At 50.1% G+C, this 27,619-nt stretch overlaps 1 long non-coding RNA gene across 1 annotated transcript; it reads left to right on the top strand.

Moving 5' to 3' along the window:
- Positions 1 to 20,437: 20,437 nt before the first annotated feature.
- LOC136006898 (uncharacterized) lies at positions 20,438 to 26,110 on the top strand. The gene is made up of 4 exons (XR_010609317.1): positions 20,438 to 20,607; positions 25,468 to 25,533; positions 25,765 to 25,924; positions 26,076 to 26,110. It is a non-coding gene; the product is annotated as an uncharacterized LOC136006898 (long non-coding RNA).
- The last annotated feature ends 1,509 nt before the right edge of the window (positions 26,111 to 27,619 follow it).

Consider the following 27,619-nt stretch of genomic DNA (forward strand, 5'->3'; position numbering starts at 1 on the left):
AAAGGCAAATATATACATGAAAAAGTTAAAATAAAGGTGTATTTATAGATAAGATTAAATGATTTTTATCCGCTTAGTCTAATCCTTGTACAAGCATGTTTTGAATTCAATCCTCTACTGGTACAAGTGAATTAGATTGATCTATGCTTGTTAAGTTTTTGACACTGCAATTTTAAAGGAGTGGATGAGTGGCTGCGCATTATTCAGAGCGTGTATCTTCTTAAAGTATAGCTTATGGAAAGCTTCTCAGTGCCATCTTGGCAGAAGGGACGCAGCAATCTGACTTTATTGCAGATATTAAAACAAAACTTTTATGGGATTAAAATTGGTGCCAAATGATGTTCAAACTGTTAAATATCTTACCAATCAAGAAAAAAACCTGTTAAACCAAATTATGAACCTAATAGCCATGACAATCCTGAAACTCCATTTTAGGGTTTTGAGTTTTGGATTGCTGCTTATAATCCAGTTGTGCTGCCACATCAAGTTAATTTCACTGGCCTGTAGTGCATGAAAAAATACTGTACTGAGCTGTTTACTGATTGCTTACAAGAACAGTAATAACAGTACAACAGCTTTAACAATCAGTACAAAAGAGTGGTCAGTATAGACAGCAATACAGTCTTATTTTTCTTTTCTCAGATAACAAGGATTTTTAATGAAAGCATGTGCTAACAGGTGTTAAAATAATTTATTGCAAAACAGAAACAGCTTTGTTCGAAATCTTATAGTGACACTGCCAGGGAATTGGAGTGTTGAGGAGTTATTAGAACGTGCCGCGAAAGTCCCTACCGGTAATCAGGCTATGTTAGTGAATGACATCAAAGAATTAGGAGAGGGATTGAAAGAACAAGCAGAAACATCCCAAACCCAAGTGTTCGCAGCCTTCGCTCCTCTCCGCTCGCCCAGCCAAGCAGTACCAGCAAAAAGCTCTGAGAGTCCGCTGTTTCCGATGCGGCCAGCAGGGCCACCTCCGGCGAAACTGCCCCGCCGGAGCAATCTGGTGTCCTCAATGCCAATCTGCTGCACACTGCCCTGCCGCTTGCCGAAGACTACAGGGAAACGGAGGACAGAACGCGAGGGGGACCCGCGTGATGACACAAGTAGCCCCCCACATTGCTTCCCCCCACCCTTGGCCACCCCTGAGCCTCTGCCAGTTGCTGCCGCGTCTGCAAAGACTGAGGACAGAGATGAAGACAGTCTTTTGACCCGGACCCTACTGACCCCAAGAAAGAGCCTGTGTGTGCTCATCAGGCTGCTGTTGCTGCTTCTGAAGTTCTGACGCCTGTTAATTCTGATGCTGACCTGGATGATCCTTTTGACATGGAGCCGGAAAAGAAGCCTAATTTATATCCTCCAGATCCTCATGATAAATGGGCAGCTGTAAAGAGAGAAGCGAGATGGGTGTGGGATGCAGATGTATTGTGTGCTTTCCCTATGATGTATGTGCTGGATCAAGACCCGCGGTGGGAAGGTCACTTGTATGCCCTTATCAGGGGTATCGGGCGGACTGTGCCGGACTGTGACAGACCGTGGACTTGGGGCCCCATATACAACTCATTTGATACAGTCTGTCTGTGATACTCATGTACTAGAAGTTGGCAAATATGTCTATGATTCTATTGATGCTTGGAAACCTTTATAGATATTGCTGGACACTTCTTCTGACACAGGCTGGCCACCTGTGTCAGAATGAGTGTGCATTTTGATCAGTATAAAAGCCCAAGCCTCATGCGATGTGAGGGAGGCAGATCCTCTGCGGGGACGCTTGCTAGGGCTGAGCCTGCCACCTCACACTGCGATGATGCTTGTTGGAGCTGGTTTCCTGATAGTCTTCACAGGGTCCTTGTGCCACGTTCTGTACGTGGGACTGTGTAGTGCGAGTAATGATTGTCTGGATTTTGTGTTTCAAATATTGTAGTTGTGTGAAATGTGCTTGCGGGATCCCATATGCATACATGTGTGTGTGATGAGGGCAGATGGTGTTCTATGTATTTTTTTTTTGTTATCGTGTTCATGTAAAAGTTTTTAACAGGTAGTGGTTTAACATTTCAGGCAAGAAAGGGTTAATGCAAAAGTGTGGTAGCTGACAGGTATTTATGGTTGCTGCTGAAGCAGGCAGGCAGCTGTAGCTGCTGCCGAGCAGGCTGCTGTTTGTAGCCGTGCAAAGCAGGGTGAACAAATTAAAAAAAAAAAAAAAAAGGAGAGAAGAAAAAAAAGGTAAAGTTGCAGAGCACAGGTAAACAAATGCGTATCCAGGTGATAGACTGAAAATCTATTCAGAGAGAGTCTCTGTCAAGCAATGATTTTGATTGTTTGCAGGCGTTGCAGGAAAATATTCTCGCCTTTCCTGTTAAGTACCAGATTAATGCTCAAGGTCAGGCAGTAAATGCTGAAATGTCTCCCTTAAATTGGAAATTGCTATCTCAGTTAAGGCAAACTGTTATTTCTACAGTCATTCAGTTTGAACCCACTAGGCAAATGTTGTCATATATTTGGGGAACAGATTTGCTGTTATATTAAAAGTATTGTGAAATTGATCCTCACCCCTTCGCAGTTGTTGTTATGGAACACGTATTGGCAGAAAGCCTGTCAAGAGGTGGCTGCAGTTCAGCGAGTCCAGGGAGATCCCCTGATTGGGGTGCAATTACAACACCTGATGGGAACTGGACAGTTCTCCACTAAGGAGGCTCAAGTCCAGCTAGGTCCAGAATTGTTAAAAGAATCTATGAGACTAGCCTTGCTACTGGGGAGATCATCATCTGCGTTGAAAGGACCATTAATTGTTCCAGGTGTCATCGATGCTGATTATATGGGTGAAATTACGTTAAATTATTTATGCATCTTTGGTGATGAACAAACTCCAGCGGTTGTTAAGCACTTTGTACAAACAGAAGCGCAGAATATAAAGCCTTCTTTTAAGGCGTACTATCGAGATCCTAATACAGATTTGTGGCAGGGACCGGCAGAAGTAATATATCTGGGCGTGGTTACGCCTGTGATTCTGCTCCTGCAGGACCCTTGTGGGTACCATCCAAGTGACTAAGACCGGCTGCTGCAGAAGCTCCAGTGATGGCGTCTCCGAGCTAGTGTATGGACCCTGACTCGCAGGCCCGGGAGGAGCGTTGCTTGCGCCGAGCGCTACAGCCACTAATAGAAGAACTTAACTCCTTAATCAACACAGAGCTTTCGTTGAGCACGGTCGCCCTCCTAGATCCGGTCCATGGCCACAGGCATATAGTGGTACAACTGAGATTGGTGATACAACAAGTGCTTTGATAACTCTTATCGTTTTTGTCATCAGTGTGACCCTACAGTAGAATTGTATTGTGGTGGTTGTCAGTCTATAAGTCATCTTCACCAGAGTTAGTTGAAACAAAGACTTTTTGTATAGTCTGTCAAATTATCTTTTATGTAACCCGCTTATAGCGCTTCAGAAATATTTAGCTGATTTTAGAAGTACAGATTTTGAATTACTCGAGTTATTTGAAAATCGAGGTTCGCTTCATAGAGCTGCATATACGTTTGCTTTACAAGCTGCTTCGCCGTTATAGGTCTCATAATTATAAGGGGTCTGTTACTTTGTTATGCTTTGCAATGTTGTTCTACTTGTTTACAACGACTCCTGACTCAGTCCTTATCCCTTTATAAAGAAAAAGGGGGAATTGTGGAGGATTGGCTTGTCGAAAAAGGTCAAAAGGTCACGTTCCCATCAACGAGCTGAAACAAGACATCTGTGTAGAACATGGTGCAGACTTCTCACACCAGATAATGAGGAACTGAAGGACACCAGCAAACAGCAACATATTATGACCAATCACAGCCAAGGACACTAAGCGATAAGCGCGTGAGAAGGAGGATGGTGGGGGGGTGCACGGTGTAGCTGCAAAAATATAGAGCTTACACAATGCCTTATTTGTGCCAGAACCAATCAAGTGCCTAGTATTTGCATATTCACTGTTATATTAACCGAAGGTAGAAGCCCAATAAACGAAGCTTGCTGGTAACTCATATCGAGTCGTCCAAGTCTTCCTTTCACGACAGATGATCAATTATGGTCTTAGATTTCCAAGGTTAATTAAAGGTGCAGAGCCTGAGTTCACTGTGAACTGAGTTCTGCAACTGAATTATAGTGAGTATAAACCACCAGATTTGCCAAGGCATGTGTAATCTAATGGATGTAACTGACAGATGTAGTTCCTTGCAGAGGTAACTGTTGGATCAGAATCTAGAAGTAAAGGAAAGAAGTTGTTTTTCTATATGATATTGGGGAATTCTGCTCCAGTGCTTTGATTCTGCTGACAGATGTTGCAAAGAAACAACACCGTAGAAATTGGCTATGATTGATATTAAGCTGCTGTTTATTATCGTTAAGGTAATTCATTAATACATGCAAAACACATAGTCACCATAATAGGTAGCATCTTGTATGGTCAGAAGCCCTTTACGAGTCACAAAAGGAAATTTTATGCTTTTTTTTTTTATAAGCATCATACTGATCAGTTAAAGAACGAGGGGCTCAGCGAGGCAGTCTGCGCTTGCAGGAAACCGGGATAGCTGCCTGATCAAGAGGACTCGCCTGAAGCGCAGGAGGAGGAAGGACTTCTTGCTTGTGCAGATAGACGTAGACGGACCGATCGACCAGATCATAGAATCATAGAATCATAGAATAGTTAGGGTTGGAAAGGACCTCAAGATCATCTAGTTGCAACCCCCCTGCCATGGGCAGGGACACCTCACACTAAACCATCTCACCCAAGGCTTCATCCAACATGGCCTTGAACACTGCCAGGGATGGAGCACTCACAACCTCCCTGGGCAACCGATTCCAGTGCCTCACCACCCTAACAGGAAAGAATTTTCTCCTTAGATCCAATCTAAACTTCCCCTGTTTAAGTTTGAACCCATTACCCCTTGTCCTGTCACTACAGTCCCTGACAAAGAGTCCCTCCCCAGCATCCCTATAGGCCCCCTTCAGGTACTGGAAGGCTGCTATGAGGTCTCCATGCAGCCTTCTCTTCTCCAGGCTGAACAGCCCCAACTTCCTCAGCCTATCTTCATACGGGAGGTGCTCCAGTCCCCTGATCATCCTCGTGGCCCTTCTCTGGACTTGTTCCAGCAGTTCCATGTCCTTTTTATGTTGAGGACACCAGAACTGCACACAATACTCCAGGTGAGGTCTCACAAGAGCAGAGGGGCAGGATCACCTCCTTCGACCTGTTGGTCACGCTCCTTTTGATGCAGCCCAGGATATGGTTGGCTTTCTGGGCTGCGAGCGCACACTGAAGCCGGCTCATGTTCATTTTCTCATCGACCAGCACCCCAAAGTCCTTCTCTGCAGGGCCGCTCTGAATCTCTTCTTTGCCCAATCTGTAGCTGTGCCTGGGATTGCTCCGACCCAGGTGTAGGACCTTGCACTTGTTATGGTTGAACTTCATGAGGCTGGTATCAGCCCACCTCACAAGCGTATCATGGTCCCTCTGGATGGCATCCCTTCCATCCAGCATATCAACCGGACCACACAGCTTGGCAGCATCGGCAAACTTGCTGAGGGCGCACTCAATCCCACTGTCCATGTCAGCGATGAAGATGTTAAACAAGACCGGTCCCAACATCCATCCCTGAGGGACACCACTCGTTACTGGTCTCCAACCAGACATCGAGCCATTGACCACAACTCTTTGTGTGCAGCCACCCAGCCAATTCTTTATCCACCGAGTGGTCCATCCATCAAATTGATATCTCTCCAATTTAGAGACAAGGATGTTGTGTGGGACAGTGTCAAACGCTTGGCACAAGTCCAGGTAGATGACATCAACTGCTTTACCCTTGTCCATCAGTTCTGTAGCCCCATCATAGAAGGCCACCATATTGGTCAGGCAGGAATTCCCCTTAGTGAAGCCATGGTGGCTGTCACCAATGTTTTTCATGTGCCTTAGCATGCCTTCCAGGAGAATGTGCTCCAAGATTTTGCCAGGCACAGAGGTGAGACTGACTGGTCTGTAATTCCCCGGGTCTTCCATTTTCCCCTTCTTGAAAATGGGGGTTATATTTCCCTTTTTCCAGTCGTCGGGAACTTCATCTGACTGCCATGATTTTTCAAATACGATGGCCAGTGGCTTAGCAACTTCATTTGCCAGCTCCTTCAGGACCCGCGGATGGATTTCATCAGGTCCCATGGACTTGTGCACATTCAGATTTTTAAGATGGTGGTAAACCAGATCCTCTCCTACAATGGGCCCAAGGTCTTCATTCTCACATTCCCTGTGTCTACCTTCTAAGACCTGGGTGGTGCAGTCAGAGCCTTTGCCAGTGAAGACCGAGGCACGGAAGTCATTCAGAACCTCAGCCTTCTCCAAATCCTGTGTAGCCAGTTCTCCCGAGAGCTTCCTCAGGGGGCCTATGTTGTCCTTAGTCTATTTTTTGTTTGCTATGTACCTGTAGAATCCCTTCCTGTTATCCTTAACATCTCTAGCCAAGTTAAATTCTAAGCGCACGCAGGCACCTTGGTAAAGCTACTCAGCATTTGCAGGAGAAAGTGTCCCCACAATTACACCGAGCCTCCTGGGTCTGCTAACGTGGATTTGGCAGAAAATGGTTCACCACTGTCATCTCAGAAGGCAGAAAATCTCATTATTCAAATGAAACAGTCTCTCTTGTCTGTTCATCTCAGCAGGTAACATGTCACCTTCTGCCAAATCACTAAATAGAAGTACTTGCTTCCATCAGAGCACAGTATCAGTAAGACAGACATGGAAGACATCTTCATGAAGCACTTGGCAAATAATGTGATGCTGGGACCACGAGTGCTTCATTAATCACTACAAAGCTTGTTAAATGGTAGACTGTGTTCTGAGCTGACAGCAGCAGTCATGATCCCTTGGGCCTTCAGGTCAATGCTCAGCTGTGACTGAAAACTTTCATCAGAGATCATGAAAATGTTTGGAGTGTTGTAGCTCAAATGCACCCAAGAGGGAAGTTAAAAACTACTGATCCCACTTTGGCAGAAGAGTACCTGCTTTTCACCTTTTCTTATCCTGCACTCCAGGTTTTGCTGGAGATAGATCTTTGGCTTGAGCTGTTACAGCTGGTCTTAAAATTATAGAATGGTTTGGGCTGGAAGGGACCTTAAAGCTCAGCCAGTTCCAACCCCCTGCCATCGGCAGGGACACTTTCCACAAAAACACCAGGTTGCTACAAGCCCCATCCAAACTGTCTTCTGGAGTTAGAACAAAGATCAATCTGCAAGAGAAGCTCACAAATTAAAAAGGCAATTTACAAGCTCAGTCTCCTGCTCTGGCTGTCAGAAACATTTGCACTAGTTATTACCCATATCCCCAACACGCAGCTCACTCGCTCTTCTTCCGCTGCATGTGCAGGAGGTTCTGTATTATATCCTCTTCCTTTTCAGAAGTAATCCCACTCTAAGAGATACAGAAAGGAAAAATCTAACTGTAGAAAAAGATATGAGAAAGAGCATGGGGAGATGACGGTTAAAATCAAATAGATGCCAAGTGGGCTTTTTCATTGTCAGCACAGAACTGATTGATGAGCCATAAAATGCAATTAAAACACAAGTCTGCACTCAAATGTTTTAGTAGGGAGGTATTTTGTCCAACTCTTACCCTAATCTCATCTGGGAACTGTGCATTTGTAACCAGGAAAGTAGAGATGCTGTGCTGGTGCAGGAGCCTCTCAAACCGGTTGATCTCCAGGTACTTGATGGGCTCTCCTATCAGTGACAGTGTTCAGTGCTTTGCAGTCATTTCTTCATCAAAGCGAGCTGCTTGTACTCCTGAGAAGCCTGCAAATACAAGGAAAACCAGGCTTAAATCAAGAGCAAAGGGAAAACACCAGGAGCTCAACTGCAGCATCTGTGTGAAAATGCTGTCTGCAGGTTTAACTGACCTGAGCCACATGTGTTGCACCCATCAGAGGGCAGGGGAGAGGCAACTGCTCCTCCTCGAGTCCTCAGTACAGGAAAGACATGAACCTGTTGGAGAGGGTCCAGAAGAGAGCCACAAAAATTATCAGAGGGCTGGAGCAGCTCTGCTCTGGAGACAGGCTGAGAGAGTTGGGCTCCAGGGAAACCTTATTGCAGCCTTTCAGTTCCTAAAAGGGGCCTGTAAGAAAGATGGGCAGAGACATTTTAGCAGGGCCTGCTGCCATAGGATGAGGGGTGATGGGTTCAAGCTAAACGAGGGAGATTCAGGCTAGATGTGAGGAAGAAATTTTGTACAATGAGGGTGGGAAAACTCTGGCACAGATTGCCCAGAGAGGTGCCAGATGCTCCATCCCTGGAGACATTCAAGGCCAGGTGGGATGTGGTTCTGCCAACCCGATCTACTTGAAGATGTTGCTGCTCATTGCAGGGTGATTGGACAAGATGAGTTTTGAAGGTTCCTTCAAACACAAACCATTTTGTGATTCTATACCAGGCCGCATGTTCAGATATGAAATCAGCTGACTACAGGAAAATTTTTGTTCCAAATATGTCCCTGCACATTTCTTAGACGTGCCTCGATGCACTCACATAATATCAGTGGGCTTAGATTGGGGATTGGTCTGTTTTAAAGAAACCAAAGCCTTGATTTTGAAGCCAGGTCCTCAGCTCACCTTGTATTGCCTAGAAGCTGGAGCTCATGCAGTACAGAAAATTACAGGCTATTTTGCAAAGCCGAGATAAAAAGAGGTGTTGGTGGATGTTGCTTCAGCCTCACATAGAAAAGCTGCTCTATGATCAGAGCAGAGCTCGGTGCATGATAATGCAACCAGGCTCAGCCCTGAAGAAGTGACAGGACTAATGGTTAATGATGCAGAAACCTGACAGTACTAAATGAGAACATCATTTGTAAAGAAAGCAGCATCTCAACCACACACTGAGATTAAGGGATAACTTTCCTTTTCCTGAAGTTACTCTGAGCTGGCTTTGAATTTAATTACTCTCCCTTAGCATCTTGCCACTGGACTGTGACAATCACCATGTACCAGCTTTCGAAGCAGACAGAAAGTAATTCCAACACCATGTAGAGTTTGAGGGTCACTTTCTCAAAGCAGCTGACATCAAATGTAGCATATGGGACATACACTGCAGAGAAGGCAGAGGTTTTGTAGGAATCATTTGACTACACAAATCAGAAGATAGACAGATAAGCTCAGATCTCAGAGCATGCAGCCAAGCCTCCTTTGATCAGCACAGCTCCTCTGCAGAGCTGATTCCACCTGCTCTCCTACTGCTGTGTTTTCATTTGGGGAAAAGAAAGCAGCATCTGGCACATCTGCCTAGAGAGGCTGGTGGGTGACTTCAGGTACCAGCCATCACAAGTGCCTAGGTGACTGGGGAGACAAGGAATTGGTTTTACCTTCTCTTACAGCAACACACAGAGGTAGCCTTAGGATTTCCTAGGTCAGGTCACGCATTTTTGTTCGGGTTTAGCTTTTCCCAAGCGGAACCAGGGCTGTATTATCACACACTGCCCATCTCACAACTTTGAATTATGTTTCCACTCTGTGTGTGCCCTTCACGAGGGCACAGAGATTTACCAGCCACTACAAAATGCATCCATCAAATAAACTACTTCCCACCTTTCCACCCTAGCACCCTATCAGCAAGATGTCTCCCCAGCCATTAGCTTAAGAGAATGATGTGATGTTAACCACCACCTTCAAAAATAGTGCGCAATTTGGCAACAAGAAAAGAGAAGATGACAGCTCTAAAAGCGTGCACGAAAGTTTTTACAGCCCCCAGACACTGTGCTCTGTGCTTTTTGCTTCAGCAGGTACAGCCAAGCTGCAGTGATCAACAGGACATGTGCATCTGTTCAGTGCTGGAAACAGCCCCTCTGACTTGCCCCAGCACTACCTAAAATGCCTCTTGAATTTGACTGGTTTTTGTTTCCTGTTCAGTGGTCAAAGTTTAGAGTTGCCAACTTGTAACTGCCTCTCTGCTTCTTTAAAGCAGAGTGCAGGAACCCCAACTCACTCTGAGGAAAAGGGAGTGGGTTTAGAAAGAAAAAAGGTTTAGGAAGAAGGTGGGCTTTGGGTGGGCTTTTAATCCCTAGATCCCTCAGGCAGCACCAGTCTCACCTCCTTTCTAAGAGATCTGTGGTGTTAATGAGGAAGAAGAGTTTCAAAGTGGGTATTTCTCTGCAGAAACCCAGAGGGGTTTTCCAGCTAAATGAAAATGGCTGATAAATTCTGCACCTCAAGAGCTGAGACTTCGTGTGTGTGAGGAGGACCTGTGAGGATGTTTGGTTCTACTAACAAGGCAAAGTACTTTGCGCTGTTGTGATCTCCCAAATTCTTTGCTAATGGTTTGTCATCTCTGTGGGAGGGAGTGGAATAATGACCCTTTCCTGCACTTTGATATGTCAGACTCTGGTTTTGTAAATTCCAATAGTGCAAGCAAAGCTAGCATTATCTGAAGACCCTGTACTTCCTTGGACTCTGCTTCTTTTCCATACTGGGAACAACCAAGATGGCTTTGGGAAGAGAAGGCACCTTGCTTCAGATTCTCCCCCGCCTTGTAGCATGCAGTCACTGCCAGACATGGGAGAGTGCCCATTGGGCTGGCAGAAGAAACTGGGTTTGCTCCTGTTTTGCACGTCTTGGAATGACTGCCTGCGATGGAGAAGCCAGAAACTAGGTATTCCTAGCCCTTCCGTTCAGGCCGTTAGTCCAAACTGCTTTTAGCTCTTGTGAGTTCAGCATCACATGCTGCTGGCCAAAAACCTCTAAATTCAGTTCCACAGCATTGTGACAAACAAAATGTGCTGTACAACTCAATATGGTCAAAATAAAATCTATTAGTGCTGCTGTGTTTGAGACCCATTCTTTTGTTTGTGCTGAATTCCTCTCACGGTGCTCCCCAGGCTGCTGGTGTTAGAAAAGGGCGAAATTTTTATGATAACTATATAAATAGTAGAAATGATTATATTTGAGAAATTTATAAATCAATAGTGTGGTTTTGGAAATACTGTAATTTTGCAGTATTGTTTGTAGTTTCATACCATGGTTATTCAGTAACCAATGTTACAATGGTAGGCTTGGTGGCAAGAGCTAACATAACCATATATGGTGAAGGGTATATGGGTGGATTTAAGAAAGTATTGTGAAAGTCTATCAAAGCAGAAATTATGGACACACCAAGGGTAGTCAAGTGAGAATAAGAGAATGCTGGCGTCCACATAATGTTTGGGATATGTCTAAAGAACGGAAAGGTGAAAAGTACAGTGAGGAAGACTCCTTACTTCATCCGAGGAAGACTCCTTACTTCACCAATGCGACCACCAGAGGGGGCAGCGCAAGCGCAGAAGAGGCTGATGTCGTAATAGACTGATGTGCTAATCCTTGATGCATATGTATTAGTTAATGATGTAATCCGTGTTGCATATGTATTACCGACCAAATTTTTAGTGTATAAATTGCGAACGCGATGTGACGAGGTCAAAGCCAGATTTGGGCGCGTGCCCCTGGTTTCCCAGTGCTGCAATAAAGCACCTCATATAACCATTCTGGTGGTTAATGTTTATTCTTATGCTAACAACCCGAAGGGGGCGGGGCCGCCCGAAGATACCTGAGTAGCTCTGAGGGGGTGCCAGAGGAGCCGACACCTAACATTGCCCACCTATCACCCTCCATTTCCACCCATTACCCTGCATAACTGGGCAGAACTGCGCACAGCTCGGCACGGCACGGCATGGCTCGGTTCGGCTGGGCTCGGCTGGGCTCGGCAAAACTCGGCTCCATCAGGGGAGGAACCAAAAAACCGGGGCACTGAGGCACCGAGGGGGTCTGGGGCAGCCCGGCAGCGGCACAGGGGTAGTCACAGCGAGGCGGGGCTACTGTCACAAAGGTAATGGGGCGAAGCTGAAGCCACCCGAAGGGGGCGGGGCCGCCCGAGGGGAACCGGGTTTCTACGAGGGGCTCCCAGAGGAGCCGACACCTGACATTGCCCGCCTATCACCCTCCATTTCCTCCCATTACCATACATAACTGCGGACAACTCGGCACGGCTCAGCTGGGCACGGCAAGACTCGGCTGGGCTTGGCAAATCTCGGCTCCGCCGGGGGGGAACCGAAGAACCGTGGCACCGAAGGGGTCTAGGTCAGCCCAGCAGCGGCACGGGGGTAGTCGCGGCCGGGCAGGGCTGCTGTCACGAAGGTAACCGGGCAGAGCCGAAACAGCTCATAGTGGGAGAGCCGCCCGAAGAGAACCGAGCGGAGCCGAAGCCACCCGAAGAGGGCGGGGCAGCCCGAATAGACTCGAGTGGCTCCGAGGGGGTCCCAGAGGAGCCGACACCTAACATTGCCAACTTATCACCCTCCATTTCCTCCCATTACCCTCCATAACTGCGCACAACTCGGCACGGCAAGTCTCTGCTCCACAAAGCTTGGCTCTGTCAAGGGGGGGTAACCGAGGAACACCACCACCGAGGGCATCTGGGGCAGCCCGGCAGCGGCAGGGGGGTAGTTACAGCCGGACGGGGCTTCTGTCACGAAGGGAACCGAGCAGAGCTGAAGCAGCCGAAAGGGAGGGAGCCGTGCAAAGGGAACCGAGCGGAGCTGAAGCCACCCGAAGGGGGCGGGTCCCCTGAAGGGACCCGAGTGGCTCCGAGGGGGTCCCAGAAGAGCCGACACCTAACATTGCCCGCCTATCACCCTCCATTTCCTCTCATTACCCTGCATAACTGGGCACAACTCGGCATGGTTCGGCTCCGCATGAGACAGCACGACTCGGCTCGGTTGGGAAAACCTCAGATTTGCACAGGGGAGAACCGAAGAACCGGGTTACCGAGGGGGTCTGGAGCAGCCCGGCATTGGGAGAGGGGGAGTCGCGGCGAAGAGGGGCTGCTGCCACGAAGGGAACCGAGCAGAGCCGAAGCAGCCCAAAGGGGCAGAGCCGGAGACTCCCGAAGGGGGCGGAGGCACCCAAAGCTACCGGTTCGGAGCTGAGGCCTCCGGAAGGGACCCGAGCAGAGGCGAAGCCTTCCGCAGGGACCAGAGGGGAGCCGAAGCCTCCCGAAGGAGGAAGCGTCTCCAGAATGGAGCCAATTGGAGTCGAAGCCACCCGAAAGGGGCGGGACCGCCCGAAGGGACCCGAGTGGCTCCAAGGGGGTCCCAGAGGAGCTGACACCTAACATTGCCCGCCTATCACCCTCCATTTCCTCCCCTTACCCTCCATAACTTCGGACAACTCAGCACGGCTCGACTCAGCTCGGCTCTGCCAGGGAAGAACCGAAGAACCGCGTCACCAAGGGGGTCTCGGGCAGCCCGGCAGGGGCAGGGGGGTAGTCGCAGCCGGGCGGGGCTGCTGTCACGAAGGGTACCGAGAGGAGCCGAAGCAGCCTAAAGAGAGGGAGCTGCCTGAAGGGAACTGAGTGGAGCCGAAGCCACCCGAAGGGTGCGGGGCCGCCCGAATGGACTCGAGTGGCTCCGAGGGGGTCCCAGAGGAGCCCTCACCTAACATTGCCTGGTTATCACCCTCCATTTCCTCCCATTACCCTCCGTAATTGCGCCCACCTCGGCACGGCTCGGCAGGGCTCGGCTCGGCAAAGCTTGGCTCGGCAAAGCTCGGCTCAGCAAAGCTCGGCTCTGCCAGGGGGAGAACCGAAGAACCCCGTCACCGAGGGGGTCTGGGGCAGCCCGGCAGCGGCAGGGGGGTAGTCACGGCTGGGCGGGGCTGCTGTCACGAAGGGAACCCAGCGGAGCCGAAGCCACCTGAAGGGGGCGTGGCCGCCCGAAGGTTCCCGAATGGCTCCGAGGGGGTCCCAGAGGAGCTGACACCTAACGTTGCTCGCGAATCACCCTCCATTTCTTCCCATTGCCCTCCACAACTGCGCACAACTCAGCACGGCTCGGCCCAGCAATGTTCGGCTCTGCCAGGGGGAGAATCGAAAAATCGGGGCACCGAGGGAGTCTGGGGCAGCCCAGCAGCGGCACGGGGGTAGTCGCGGCCGGTGGGGCTGCTGTCACGAAGGGAACCGAGCGGAGCCGAAGCAACCCAAAGGGAGGGTGCCGCCCGAAGGGAACCGAGCGGATCCGAAGCCACCCGAAGGGTGCGGGGCCACCCGAATGGATTCGAGTGGCTCCGAGGGGGTCCCAGAAGAGCCGACACCTAACATTGCCCGCTTATCACCCTCCATTTCCTCCCATTACCCTGCATAACTGGGCTCAACTAGGCACGGTTCGGCTCTGCATGGCACGAGTCGGCTCAGCACGGCACGACTCGGCTCGGTTGGGAAAACCTCGGATCCACAGAGGGGAGAACCAAGGAACCGGGTTACCGAGGGGGTCTGGAGCAGCCCGGCATCGGGAGAGGGGGAGTCGCGGTGCGGAGGGGCTGCTGCCACGAAGGGAACCAAGTGGAGCCGAAGCAGCCCAAAGGGGTGGAGCCGGAGCCTCCCGAAGCTACCGGTGAGGAGCCGAAGACTCCGGAAGGGACCCGAGCAGAGCCGAAGACTTATAAGGGGCCCAAGTGGAGCCGAAGCCTCCCGAAGGAGGAAAAGTCTCCAGAATGGAGCTGATCGGAGTCGAAGCTACCCGAAGGGGGCGGGTCCCCCGAAGGATCCCGAGTGGCTCCGAGGGTGTCCCAGAGGAGCCGACACCTAACATAGCCCGCCTATCACCCTCCATTTCCTCCCCTTACCCTGCATAACTGGGCACAACTCGGCACGGTTTGGCTCCGCACGAGACGGCACGGCTTGGCTCGGCACGGCACGACTCGGCTCGGCACAGCATGACTCGGCTCGGCTCGGCATGACTCGGCTTGGCTCGGCAAACCTCGGATCCGCACGGCGGAGAACAGAGGAACCAGGACACCGAGGGGGTCTGGAGCAGCCCGGCAGTGGGAGGGGGGGAGTTGCAGCGAGGAGGGGCTGCTGCCACGAAGGGAACCGAGCGGAGCCGACACCACCCGAAGGGGGCTGGTCCCCCGAAGGGCCCGAGTGGCTCCGAGAGGGTCTCAGAGGAGTCGACATCTAACATTGCCCGCCTGTCACCCTCCATTTCCTCCCATTACCCTCCATAACTTCGGACAACTCGGCACGGCAAGACTTGGCTCGGCTTGGCACGGCTCAGGTCGGCAAAGCTCGGCTCTGCCAGGGGTAGAACCGAAGAACCGCGGCACTGAGGGCATCAGGGGCAGCCGGCAGCGGCAGGGGGGTAGTCGCGGCCTGGTGGGGCTGCTGTTCACAATGGGAATCGAGAGGAGCCAAAGCAGCCCAAAGGGAGGGAGCCGCCCGAAGGGAACCGAGCGGAGCCGACACCACCCGAAGAGGGCGGGGCCACCCGAATGGACTCGAGTGGCTCCGAGGGGGTCCCAGAGGAGCCGACACCTAACATTGCCCGCCTATCACCCTCCATTTCCTCTCATTACCCTGCATAACTGGGCACAACTCGGTATGTTTCGGCTCCACATAAGACGGCTTGGCTCGGCACGGCACGGCTCGGCTCGGCTCAGTTGGGAGAACTGAGAAACCGGGTTACCGAGGGTGTCTGGAGCAGCCCGGCATCGGGAGAGGGGGAGTCGCGGCGCGGAGGGGCTGCTGCCACGAAGGGAACTGAGCGGAGCTGAAGCAGCCCAAAGGGGCGGAGCCGGAGCCTCCCGAATGGGGCCGTGCCAGCGGAATGGAGCCCAGCGGAGCCGAAGCTAGCCGAAGGAGGCGGCTCCCCCGAAGGGCCCGAGTGGCTTCGAGAGGGTCACAGAGGAGCCGACACCTAACATTGCCCGCTTATCACCCTCCATTTCCTCCCATTGCCCTCCGTAATTGCGCCCACCTCGGCACGGCTCGTCACGGCTCGGCAGGGCTCGGCTCGGCAAAGTTTGGCTCGGCAAGCCGAAGCAGCCTAAAGGGAGGGAGCCGCCCGAAGGGAACCGAGCGGAGCCGAAGCCACCTGAAGGGGGGGCGTGGCCACCCGAAGGGACCTGAGTGGCTCCGAGGGGGTCCAAGAGAAGCCGACACCTAACATTGCCAGCCTATCACTCTCCATTTCCTCCCTTTACCATCCATAACTGCGCACAACTCAGCACGGCACGGCAGGGCTCGGCTCGGCAATGTTCGGCTCTGCCAGGGGGAGAACCGTAAAACCCCGTCACCGAGGGAGTCTGGGGCAACCCAGCAGCGGCAGGGGGGTAGTCGCGGCTGGGCGGGGCTGCTGTCACGAAGGGAACCAAGCAGTGCCAAAGCAGCCCAAAGGGAGGGGGCCGCCCGAAGGGAACCTAGCGGAGCCGAAGCCACCGGAAGGATGCGGGTACCCCGAAGGGACCCGAGTGGCTCCGAGGGGGTCCCAGAGGAACAGACACCTAACGTTGTCCGCGAATCACCCTCCATTTCTTCCCATTACCCTCCACAACTGCGCACAACTCGGCAAAGCTCTGCTCCGCACGGGGGAGAACCGAGGAATCGGGGCACAGAGGGGGTCTGGGGCAGCCTGGCAGCAGGAGGGGGGGAGTCGCGGCGGGGAGGGTTCTGCTGTCACGAAGGGAACCGAGCGGAGCTGAAGCAGCCCAAAGGGGCGGAGCCGACCGATGGGACCCGAGAGGAGCCGAAGCCTTCCGAAGGGTCAGAGCTGCCGGAATGGAGCCGAGTGATGCCGAATCCACAGGATGGAAGCAGAGCCGCCCAAAGGGACCCTAGTGGCTCTGAGGGGGTCCCAGAGTAGTCGACACCTAACATTGCCCGGCTATCACCATCCATGTCCTCCCCTTACCCTCCATAACTGGGCACAACTCCGCACTGCTCGGCACAGCACGGCTCTTTACGGCACGGCATGGCTCCGCTAGGGCAGTAACCGAAGAACCGGGCACCTAGGGGGTCAGGTGCAGCCTGGCAGCGGCAGAGGGGTAGTCCCGTTGGGGCGGGGCTGCTGTTACAAAGGGAACCAGAGGAGCCGGAGGATCCCAAAGGGGCGGCCCTGCCTGAAGGGAACCGAGCAGAGCCGAAGCCATCTGAAGGGGGTGGGTCCCCCATAGGGACACGAGTGGCTCTGAGGGGGTCCCAGAGGAGCCGATACCTAACATTGGTCGCCTATCACTCTCCACCATTTCCTCCCATTATCAGAGTGAGTCTGAGCCAGGGAGTCTGCGTTAGATCTCAGTCTGAGGTTTGCGTGGATGTGTGAGTCAGTCAATACCAGATTGAGCCTAAGTAAATATGAGCCTAAGTCTGAGCTTTAGTGTCTGTGCAGTTTAAATACATGAATCTGAGCCAGTCTGTGTGGAAGTAAGCCTTTGTAAGTCTGAGCCCCAGAATCTGAGACAGAAAAACCCTACATGGTCTGAAACCAAATGTAATTCTGAGTCTAGCTGCTTTAGAGTGAAGCTGTGCAGTGTGTGACTTTTGAATGTAAATCTAAGCCCGAAAAAGAAAGCCAAAAAGTTAAAGCCAGAGAGCAGCCACGAAACCAAACCCAGAAAAAAAAAAAGACACAGGTGTACCTTGTCAGGCTGTTTTTATCTCAGCTGCTGGTTTGTCCCACCCCTGAGCCAGGGCATTGAGGGAGGGGTTGTGGGTAGGTCCTGGGGTATATAAGGCACAGCTTCCTAACAAGGTGCATCTTTAGGGTTTGTCTCTTTTGAAGGTAAGGTGTTTGGTGTGTTTTGTGATTTTGATTCTTTGTGTTTTGTTTCTGCTTTTGTTCTTTGAAATGTTTTTTTTTGAGCTAAGTGTTGTAAGCTACTTTAGTATTTATATGTGCATGTACCAATAAACTTTTTTGTGTTGTGATTTTCTTTGAGGTGCTGTTTTTATTGGTGGTGTTGAACTAAGCAGATTTTTTTAGTTGTTCTCAGTCAGAGAAGTTATGGCCAAGATTGTTTTTAGTGTATGTTCTCATTGCTTGTTTTTTGTTTCTGTTTAATTTCGTATATAATGGTCATGGTTGGGGTTACTGCAAAAACATACCAGTTAGGTGGCTAGGAGTTTTTCTTAAGGATGCCTTTGTGTCTGTGCTCTTTTAAAAACTAAGTTGTATGCTTGGATTTGAAGAAGACCAAAGCATAATTTCAGTGTTGTTTTGGGATGCAAAAGCTGTTAAAAAACTGGTGGTTTTTTTGGCAGGGAGAGGTTAAAGAGTACTTTTCAGCTTGTGTATTTCTCATTTTAAAAGTTTAAAATGTAGAAGGAGTTTGTTCCTTATAGTCTGCAGGTAACTAATACTTCAGGGCATTTTCCTCTATTTCTCTGTCTATAGACTGTTGTTTAGCTGCATTTTTGGTTTTTCTTTTTTTCTTTCTCTTCTTACCACTGTTATTGCAGATAATGAAAAGTAATTGGGTGGATGCAGTAAGTACCCAAGTGTCTAGTATGGGAGTTGACCAATAGCTCAGGTTTGAGACCTATAGCACTACAGAAAACAAAGCAAAAAGGCAAGTTTTGGGCAGTAGAGGTGTGGGGAACAACATCAGGTTAGCAGGAATGGGTTCAGAATGTACCATGGGGAGGAAGAAAAAAAAGTGGGCTATTTTATAACCTTATTTTACAGTGGGCAGGTTAGTACAACTTAACTGTTTTATTGCATGCATTGCCTTGTGATATGCATTGGAGCTTCCACATCACTGCTTGAAGTAAAGGTACGAAGTCTGCTTTTCGGATCGTATCCTTTATATCCTGACTGCTTCTGTTGGTTGTTTAAAAAATGTATCAGGCATTTCTTTTCACTATTTATAAGCATAAACAGAGTAGAGCTTCTGTTTCAGTCGCCTCATCAGTAGTCTTCTGGGGTGTTGCTCCAGGTTGCTTTTCCAGCTATGAGGAGGTAAGAAGCTTGTGCGTGAGTGCGGCAGCTCAGTGTTGAGAAGAGCATGGCAAAGGGGTTCAGTATTTGTGTTTGGTATTGCAGGTCTTGCCCTCGACCTTTGGAGCTGAATGAATGCTTGAGGTGAGTCAGGGAGATAAGAAGGATTGTGGAGTCATTCACTTTTGCGAGAACCATAGTCACTTGCATCTGTTGCACTCCTAGGTCATGGAAGGCAGGAGAGGCCAGGTGTCAGACACAGGAATCTCTTTGGGACATACGAGGACAGTGTTCAGGAGCTTTGAAGGAGGCTGAGGGTTGGTAAGAAACAGGCAGAGCTCAATGGCTGGGTGGTGGAAATGACAACCAGCGCGGCATGTTCCCCTTTGTTTCTGGTAGATGAAGAGGAACTTGGCAACGGCTGCAACACTGCAGGAGTCTGCTGTGGGAGTTCTGAGCAGTGAGGCTGCCTCAAGATGCATGGCAATATGCATGCTAAGTAGAGGGGCTCCTGCAGGAGGCGAGGGTGGGGGACAGTGTCAGAATGGCAGGAAGAGGTTTGAAACGTGGTGTTGCTATGTAGTATCTGAGCCAGAATGTCTGAATGTCTGAGAACACACTTAGAGGTGCCTGGGAGGGGAGTGGTCAGCTTTAGTGAAAGTAGTGGCTCAGAGTTAAATTCCAGGATGAAAAGGTGCCATTTGTGGGGCTTAAGTCTGGGGTGTTGTGTCAGGGAAAATAGGTAATGTTCCGTGGTGAAACACACAAGGGTGGGCAAGTGCTGTTGTTGTCTTTGGCCCCTCGTAGAGAGTGGTGTTTTGGCTGTTTCAAGACAAGTCCAGCTTTGTTTCCTACCCAGGAAGTTGTGCTTTCGAACTGCCTGGGAAAGTCCTGAGCCTTGCAGACCTTCCTAGATATTGTTGGCCACTTCTTGCGACGTGGGCTGGGCCCCTGTGTCGCAATGAGCATGCATTTTGGTGAGCATGAAAGCCCAAGCCTCATGCTATGTGAGGGAGGCAGCAGTTCATCCCACCCAGGTGAACAATGCCTGCGTGGGGACGCTCGCTAAGGTTGAGCGTGCCACCTCGCATGGCCATGATGATTCTTGGAGCTGGTTTGCTGGTGGTCTTCACGGGGTCCTTGGGGTTGGTAAGATAAGCAGCCATGAGAAGTATCCTTGACGATCTCTATAGTTTCCTATATTAATAAAGTAGTTGGGAGTTCTGTTTGTCTCTGGTTTTCTCTGACCTGGAGTTCTTGAGTGTGGAGGATTGGCTTGTCGAAAAAGGTCAAAAGGTCACGTTCCCGTCAACGAGCTGAAACAAGACATCTGTGTAGAACGTGGTGCAAACCTCTCATGCCAGATAATGAGGAACTGAAGGACACCAGCAAATAGCAACATACTATGACCAATCACAGCCAAGGCCACTAAGTGATAAGTGCATGAGAAGGAGGATGGTGGGGGGGTGCATGGTGTAGCTGCAAAAATATAGAGCTTTCACAATGCCTTATTTGTGCCAGAACCAATCAAGTGCCTAGTATTTGCATATTCAGTTATATTAACCGAAGGTAGAAGCCCAAACGAAGCTTGCTGGTAACTCATATCGAGTCGTCCAAGTCTTCCTTTCACGACAAATGGTGACCCCGACGTGATTTGAACATGGAGCGGAGGGTACCGACACCACGGCCGTGAAAAAGTGGCACTTGGCTCCGATCTTGGCCCGGAGGGTCAAAGCGGCACATCACGCGAAAGGACTACCATATAGATCTGGGCACCGCCGGACTTGCAGTGGCTGCATTGGCAGCGTTGCACCAAGGAGGAGGAGCAGCCGAAGCCCCGTAGGGCAACGGAGCACGAGTACCTTAAAAGGGGGTATGGAGAGGCAAGCTGCCCTGAATTTATTAAATTGCTTTTTAGAAAAGCGTGGTATTAAGGAGAAGGAGTTAAAGAGGGAATTAGCAGGAGTGATAACTTATGGAGTAGCGAAAGGTTGTTTCCTCGACCCAAATACGATCTTTGACCATGACGAGTGGCAGAAACTAGGAGATAAGCTGTGGGTAGCCACCCTTGACGGTGATAAAACGGCAAAACATTTGGGAAAAACCTGGCGGGTAGTTGCTAACGCGTTAGATCAGCACCGTGCCGAGCAGAAGGCGGCGAAAGCTGTCACTGAGCAGCTAGGCGCTGTCTCCTCTAACACCTCGGGGTGGGGGGGGGTGGGTGACCCGTGGCCCTTGCTGCCCCTCACCAATACGGTTTATATACCGCCCACCGCCCCCCCGGTCCTTGTTTCCTGGGGTCCGGCTGAAAAACCGCCCACCGGCTCTCCCTCCTCCTCGGTCCTTGCTTCCCGGGGTCCGGCTGAAAAGCTGCCCCCCGGGAGCGCAGAATCTGGGGATGTGGGTGAGCTGGTGGAGGAGGGAAACCTGCAAGTTGGCAACAAGGGCATGGGTATTGATCATGAACGTACATGGAAAAAGATAGCAGCACAGGCTGCCCAGGAGGGGGATCTTGAGGCTGCCGCTGATATGTTACAGGCATTCCCGGTGACCTATCAGCAGGGGCCTCAGGGTGGCCTTACAGCTAGTATCACACCGTTAGATTGGAAATTGCTGTCGCAGCTGCGAGCGACAGTGAGCGAATGTGGTATTCAGGGGGAGCCTGCTAAACAAATGTTGGATTATATCTGGGGGGGGGTTGTTACTCCCCAATGATGTCAAGAGTCTCACCCGCCTCATATTAACCCCACATCAGCAGTTGTTATTTAACGCACACTGGTAAGTATTTTGCCAAGAATCAGTGGCCGAACAACGCCACCCCGGGAATCCTTTATACGGGCTGACCAGCCCCGAGCTGATGGGGTTGGGTCCTTTTCTACGTACAGAGGTGCAGGCCCTCTTAGGGCCTGATAAAATCAGGGAGAAAATGGCCATGGCCTGGCGCGCCATAGATCGAATTAAGGCCCCTGGTGGATTGCCCTCCGATATGTCCCTGAGGCAGGGCCAGGACGAGTTACTAGGTTCCTTTGTAGACAGAGTAGCCGCAGTCATAAAATCAGCTGGGGTGCCGGAATATATGCAAGGAGCTACCTTAAAGCAGTATGTCTTGCAAAACGGGAACAGCGTTGTTCAAAATCTTATAGTGACACTGCCAGGGAATTGGAGTGTTGAGGAGTTAATAGAACGTGCTGCGCAAGTCCCTACCGGTAATCAGGCTATGTTAGTGAATGCCATCAAAGAATTAGGAGAGGGATTGAAAGCACAAGCAGAAACATCCCAAACCCAAGTGTTCGCAGCCCTCGCTCCTCTCCACTCACCCAGCCAACCAGTACCAGCAAAAAGCTCTGAGAGTCTGCTGCTTCTGATGCAGCCAGCAGGGCCACCTCCGGCGAAACTGCCCCGCCGGAGCAATCTGGTGTCCTCAATGCCAATCTGCTGCACACTGCCCTGCCGCTTGCCGAAGACTACAGGGAAACGGAGGACAGAACACGAGGGGGACCCGCGTGATGACACAAGTAGCCCCCCATATTGCTTCCCCCCACCCCTGGCCACCCCTGAGCCTCTGCCAGTTGCTGCCGCGTCTGCAAAGACTGAGGACAGAGATGAAGACAGTCTTTTTGACCCAGACCCTATTGACCCCAAGAAAGAACCTGTGTGTGCTCATCAGGCTGCTGTTACTGCTCCTGAAGTTCTGACGCCTGTTAATTCTGATGCTGACCTGGATGATCCTTTTGACATGGAGCTGGAAAAGAAGCCTAACTTATATTCCCCAGATCCTCATGATAAATGAACAGCTGTAAAGGGAGAAGCGAGATGGGTGTGGGATGCAGATGTATTGTGCGCTTTCCCTATGATGTATGTGCAGGATCAAGACCCGCGGTGGGAAGGTCTCTCGTATGCCCTTATCAGGGGTATCGGGCGGACTGTGGCGAACTGTGACAGACCGTGGATTTGGGGTCCCATATACAACTCATTTGATACAGTCTGCCTGTGATACTCATGTACTAGAAGTTAGCAAATATGTCTATGATTCTATTGATGCTTGGAAACCTTTATAGATATTGCTGGACACTTCTTCTGACATGGACTGGCCACCTGTGTCAGAATGAGTGTGCATTTTGGTCAGTATAAAAGCCCAAGCCTCATGCGATGTGAGGGAGGCAGATCCTCTGCGGGGACGCTCACTAGTGCTGAGCCTGCCACCTCACACTGCGATGATGCTTGTTGGAGCTGGTTTCCTGTTAGTCTTCACAGGGTCCTTGTGCCACGTTCTGTACGTGGGACTGTGTAGTGCGAGTAATGATTGAATTTTGTGTTTCAAATATTGTAGTTGTGTGAAATGTGCTTGTGGGATCCCATATGCATATGTATGTGTGTGTGTGTGATGAGGGCAGATGGTATTCTATGTATTTTTTTTTGTGTTATTGTGTTCATGCTAAAGTTTTTAACAGGTAGTGGTTTAACATTTCAGGCAAGAAAGGGTTAATGCAAAAGTGTGGTTGCTGACAGGTATTTATGGCTGCTGCTGAAGCAGGCAGGCAGCTGTAGCTGCTGCCGAGCAGGCTACTGTGTGTAGCAGTGCAAAGCAGAGTGAACAACTTCAAAAAAAAAAAAAAAAAGGGGGGGGGAGAGAAGAAAGGAAGGTCAAGTTGCAGAGCACAGGTAAACAAATGCGAATCCAGGTGATAGACTGGAAATCTATTCAGAGAGAGGCTCTCTCAACAATGATTTTGATGCAGGAAAAGATTCTCGCCTTTCCTGTTAAGTACCAGATTAATGCTCAAGGTCAGGCAGTAAATGCTGAAATGTCTCCCTTAAATTGGAAATTGCTATCTCAGTTAAGGCAAACTGTTATTTCTACAGTCATTCAGTTTGAACCCACTAGGCAAATGTTGTCATATATTTGGGGAACAGATTTGCTGTTATATTAAAAGTATTGTGAAATTGATCCTCACCCCTTCGCAGTTGTTGTTGTGGAACATGTATTGGCAGAAAACCTGTCGAGAGGCAGTTGCAGTTCAGCGAGGCCAGGGAGATCCCCTGATTGGGGTGCAATTACAACACCTGATGGGAACTGGACAGTTCTCCACTAAGGAGGCTCAAGTCCAGCTAGGTCCAGAATTGTTAAAAGAATCTATGAGACTAGCCTTGCTACTGGGGAGATCATCATCTGCGTTGAAAGGACCATTAATTGTTCCAGGTGTCATCGATGCTGATTATATGGGTGAAATTACGTTAAATTATTTATGCATCTTTGGTGATGAACAAACTCCAGCGGTTATTAAGCACTTTGTACAAACAGAAGATAAAGCCTTCTTTTAAGGCGTACTATCGAGATCCTAATACAGATTTGTGGCAGGGACCGGCAGAAGTAATATATCTGGGCGTGGTTACGCCTGTGATTCTGCTCCTGCAGGACCCTTGTGGGTACCATCCAAGTGACTAAGACCGGCTGTTGCAGAAGCTCCAGTGACGGCGTCTCCGAGCTAGTGTATGGACCCTGACTCGCAGGCCCGGGAGGAGCGTTGCTTGCGCCGAGCGCTACAGCCACTAATAGAAGAACTTAACTCCTTAATCAACACAGAGCTTTCGTTGAGCACAGTCGCCCTCCTAGATCCGGTCCATGGCCACAGGCATATAGTGGTACAACTGAGATTGGTGATACAACAAGTGCTTCAATAACTCTGTAGTTTTTGTCATCAGTGTGACCCTACAGTAGAATTGTATTGTGGTGGTTGTCAGTCTATAAGTCATCTTCGCCAGAGTTAGCTGAAACAAAGACTTTTTGTATAGTCTGTCAAATTATCTTTTATGTAACCTGCTTATAGCGCTTCAGAAATATTTAGCTGATTTTAGAAGTTTCAGTTCATAGAGCTGGATATACATTTACTTTACAAGCTGCTTCACTGTTATAGGTCTCATAATTATGGGGGGTTTGTTACTTTGTTATGCTTTGCAATGTTGTTCTGCTTGTTTACAACGACTCCTGACTCAGTCCTTATCCCTTTATAAAGAAAAAGGGGGAATTGTGGAGGATTGGCTTGTCGAAAAAGGTCAAAAGGTCACGTTCCCATCAATGAGCTGAAACAAGACATCTGTGTAGAACATGGTGCAGACTTCTCACACCAGATAATGAGGAACTGAAGGACACGAGCAAACAACAACATACTATGACCAATCACAGCCAAGGCCACTAAGTGATAAGTGCATGAGAAGGAGGATGGTGGGGGGGTGCACTGTGTAGCTGCAAAAATACAGAGCTTACACAATGCCTTATTTGTGCCAGAACCAATCAAGTGCCTAGTATTTGCATATTCACTGTTACATTAACCGAAGGTAGAAGCCCAATGAACGAAGCTTGCTGGTAACTCATATTGAGTCGTCCAAGTCTTCCTTTCACGACACTTGAGCTCTGGAACGTAGGTGGTTGGTTTTTATAATAGCAGTGTAGCTGAATACTCTTGATGATCTTTGTGACTGGACAGAAGAGCTCTGGGAGTAAGCTTGTAATGAATGAGTCAGGGTGAGAGAGTCTGCTTGGGAGTGGGTGTGGTAGTATTACGTGGAGTTAGTGTCTGAGCCAGAGGGTGTGAGGGTCTGTGTTGAGAGTGTCTGAATGTCAGTCTGTGCATGCATGTCAACCTAAGTGTCGGTGTGAGTCTGGCCTGAGACTTAGAGGCAGACTGAGGTTTTGCTTAGCGTTGCGGTGAATGATGCCAGGTTGTTCTTGCAGATGGCGAGATGGACAGCCACGTGTGAGAGGCTGATGTAGGAGGGTTGAGCGGAGTGATGGTACCAGGTGGGTAACATCATGGTGTCAGAAGGAAGTTCCAGCTTACTCTCCTGGCTGGCTTATGACTTGCTGTGCGTTTTCTAATTTGGAGGTGTGGAGCGAGGAGCGCAGCGAGGTCTGTGCCCCAGAGCTGACTTGGACTAGTTGAGCTATGCTTAGCAGAGTGAAGCAGCACCTGATGGAGTGCCTTGTAGTTTTTGTGAAATTAAAACCAGCTGTTAATGTTGTGTTCTGCAGGGGGTGCATGGGCTCGAAGAAGAGAACGGAAGACGTGCAAAGGCCAGCGGACGAGCAGCAGAGTGACAGGAGAGGGAGATGGGACTTGCTGAGGGAAGGGTGCATCTTTGAACCCTCTCTCGGCGTTTGTCTCTTTCCGTTTGTGTTTCAGGTGCCGCAGGTAACTCGGGAGAGGTGAAGGTGCCAACAGAGGAGGGCTGTGAGGAGTTAAGGGGTTTGTGTGTGTGTGTGTGTGTGTTAGCTTCGAGTCGAGAAGAACGTGGGAAAGGGGTTCAGTATTTGTGTTTGGTAATGCAGGTCTTGCCCTCTAGGTTGGGAGTCGCATGAGTGCTTGAGGCGAGTCGGGGAGGTAAGCGGAAGGATTGTGGAGTCAGTCACTTTTGCAAGAACCATGGTCATTGGCTCCTGTTGCCCTCCTAGGGCACGTAGGTGAGGAGAGGCCTGGTGTCAGAGTCTGGAATCGCTTTGGGACAGGTGAGCACAGTGTTGAGGAGCTTGGGCGGAAGCAGACGGTTGGTAAGGAAGAGGCTGGGCTGGATGGCTGGGATGCTGGAGATGATGGCCAGCACAACGTGTTCCCCTTTCTTTGTTTGTTTCTGGCAGATGATGAAGAGGAACTTGGCAATGGCAGCAACATTGCAGGAGTCTGCTGTGGGAGTTCTGAGCAGTGAGGCCGCCTTGAGACGCATGGCACTACGCACGCTAAGTAGAGGGCCTCTCGCAGGAGGCGAGGGCGTGGGATACAAGGTCAGAATGGCAGGAAGGGGTTTGAGATGTAGCATTCCAATGTAGTATTTGAGCCAGAATGTCTGAGGACACAGTTGGAGGTGGCTGGGAGGTAAATGGTCAGCTCTAGTGCAGGTAGTGCCTCGGAGTTAAATGCCAGGATGAAAAGGTGCCATTTGTGGGGCTTAAGTCTGGGGTGTTGCGTCCGGGACAATAGGTAATGGTCCGTGGTGAAACACACAAGGGTGGGCAAGTGCTGTTGTTGTCTTTGGCCCCTCGTAGAGAGTGGTGTTTTGGCTGTTTCAAGACAAGTCCAGCTTTGTTTCCTACCCAGGAAGTTGTGCTTTCGAACTGCCTGGGAAAGTCCTGAGCCTTGCAGACCTTCCTAGATATTGTTGGCCACTTCTTGCGACGTGGGCTGGCCCCCTGCGTCGCAATGAGTGTGCCTGTTTGTGAGTATGGAAGCCCAAGCCTCATGCTATGTGAGGGAGGCAGCAGCTCATCCCACCCAGGTGAACATTGCCTGCGCGGGGACGCCCGCTGAGGTTGAGCCTGCCACCTTGCATGGCCATGATGATTCTTGGAGCTGGTTTGCTGGTGGTCTTCACGGGGTCCTTGGGGTTGGTAAGATAAGCAGCCATGAGAAGTATCCTTGACGATCTCAATAGTTTCCTATGTAAATAAAGTAGTTGGCAGTTCTGTTTGTCTCTGGTTTTCTCTCATCTGTGATTATTGAACTTTTGAACCTATGTGGTGGGTTTTTATAATCACAGTGTAGCTGTTTACCTGTCATGATCTCTGTGAATGGACAGTTAACCTTTGTCATAGCCTATGTTTGAGTAGCGGTCGGTGAAGGGATCTGGTTTTTCGCAGCAGGGTGTTTAGGATGTTCCTTGAAACCTTGTTCCCACAGATGTATTCCCGCGAGGCTGGGGTAGGTGTGTCAGGAACAAGCGGAGCTGGAGTTTATGCTTGTGAGGCAGGCGGCAGGGTGATGCATTTGGCATGCCTGCGAGTATGTGTAGATGCATGGAAGCGTGTGTGGGCATTTCTAGTCTTAGGAGTTATCTCTATGCATGGGACGTGGGTTGTAGATTTCAAGTATTTTTTCCTTTCAGGTCTTGAGATG

This window comes from Lathamus discolor, unplaced genomic scaffold (assembly GCF_037157495.1).
Source record: "Lathamus discolor isolate bLatDis1 unplaced genomic scaffold, bLatDis1.hap1 Scaffold_78, whole genome shotgun sequence".
NCBI lineage: Eukaryota > Metazoa > Chordata > Aves > Psittaciformes > Psittacidae > Lathamus > Lathamus discolor.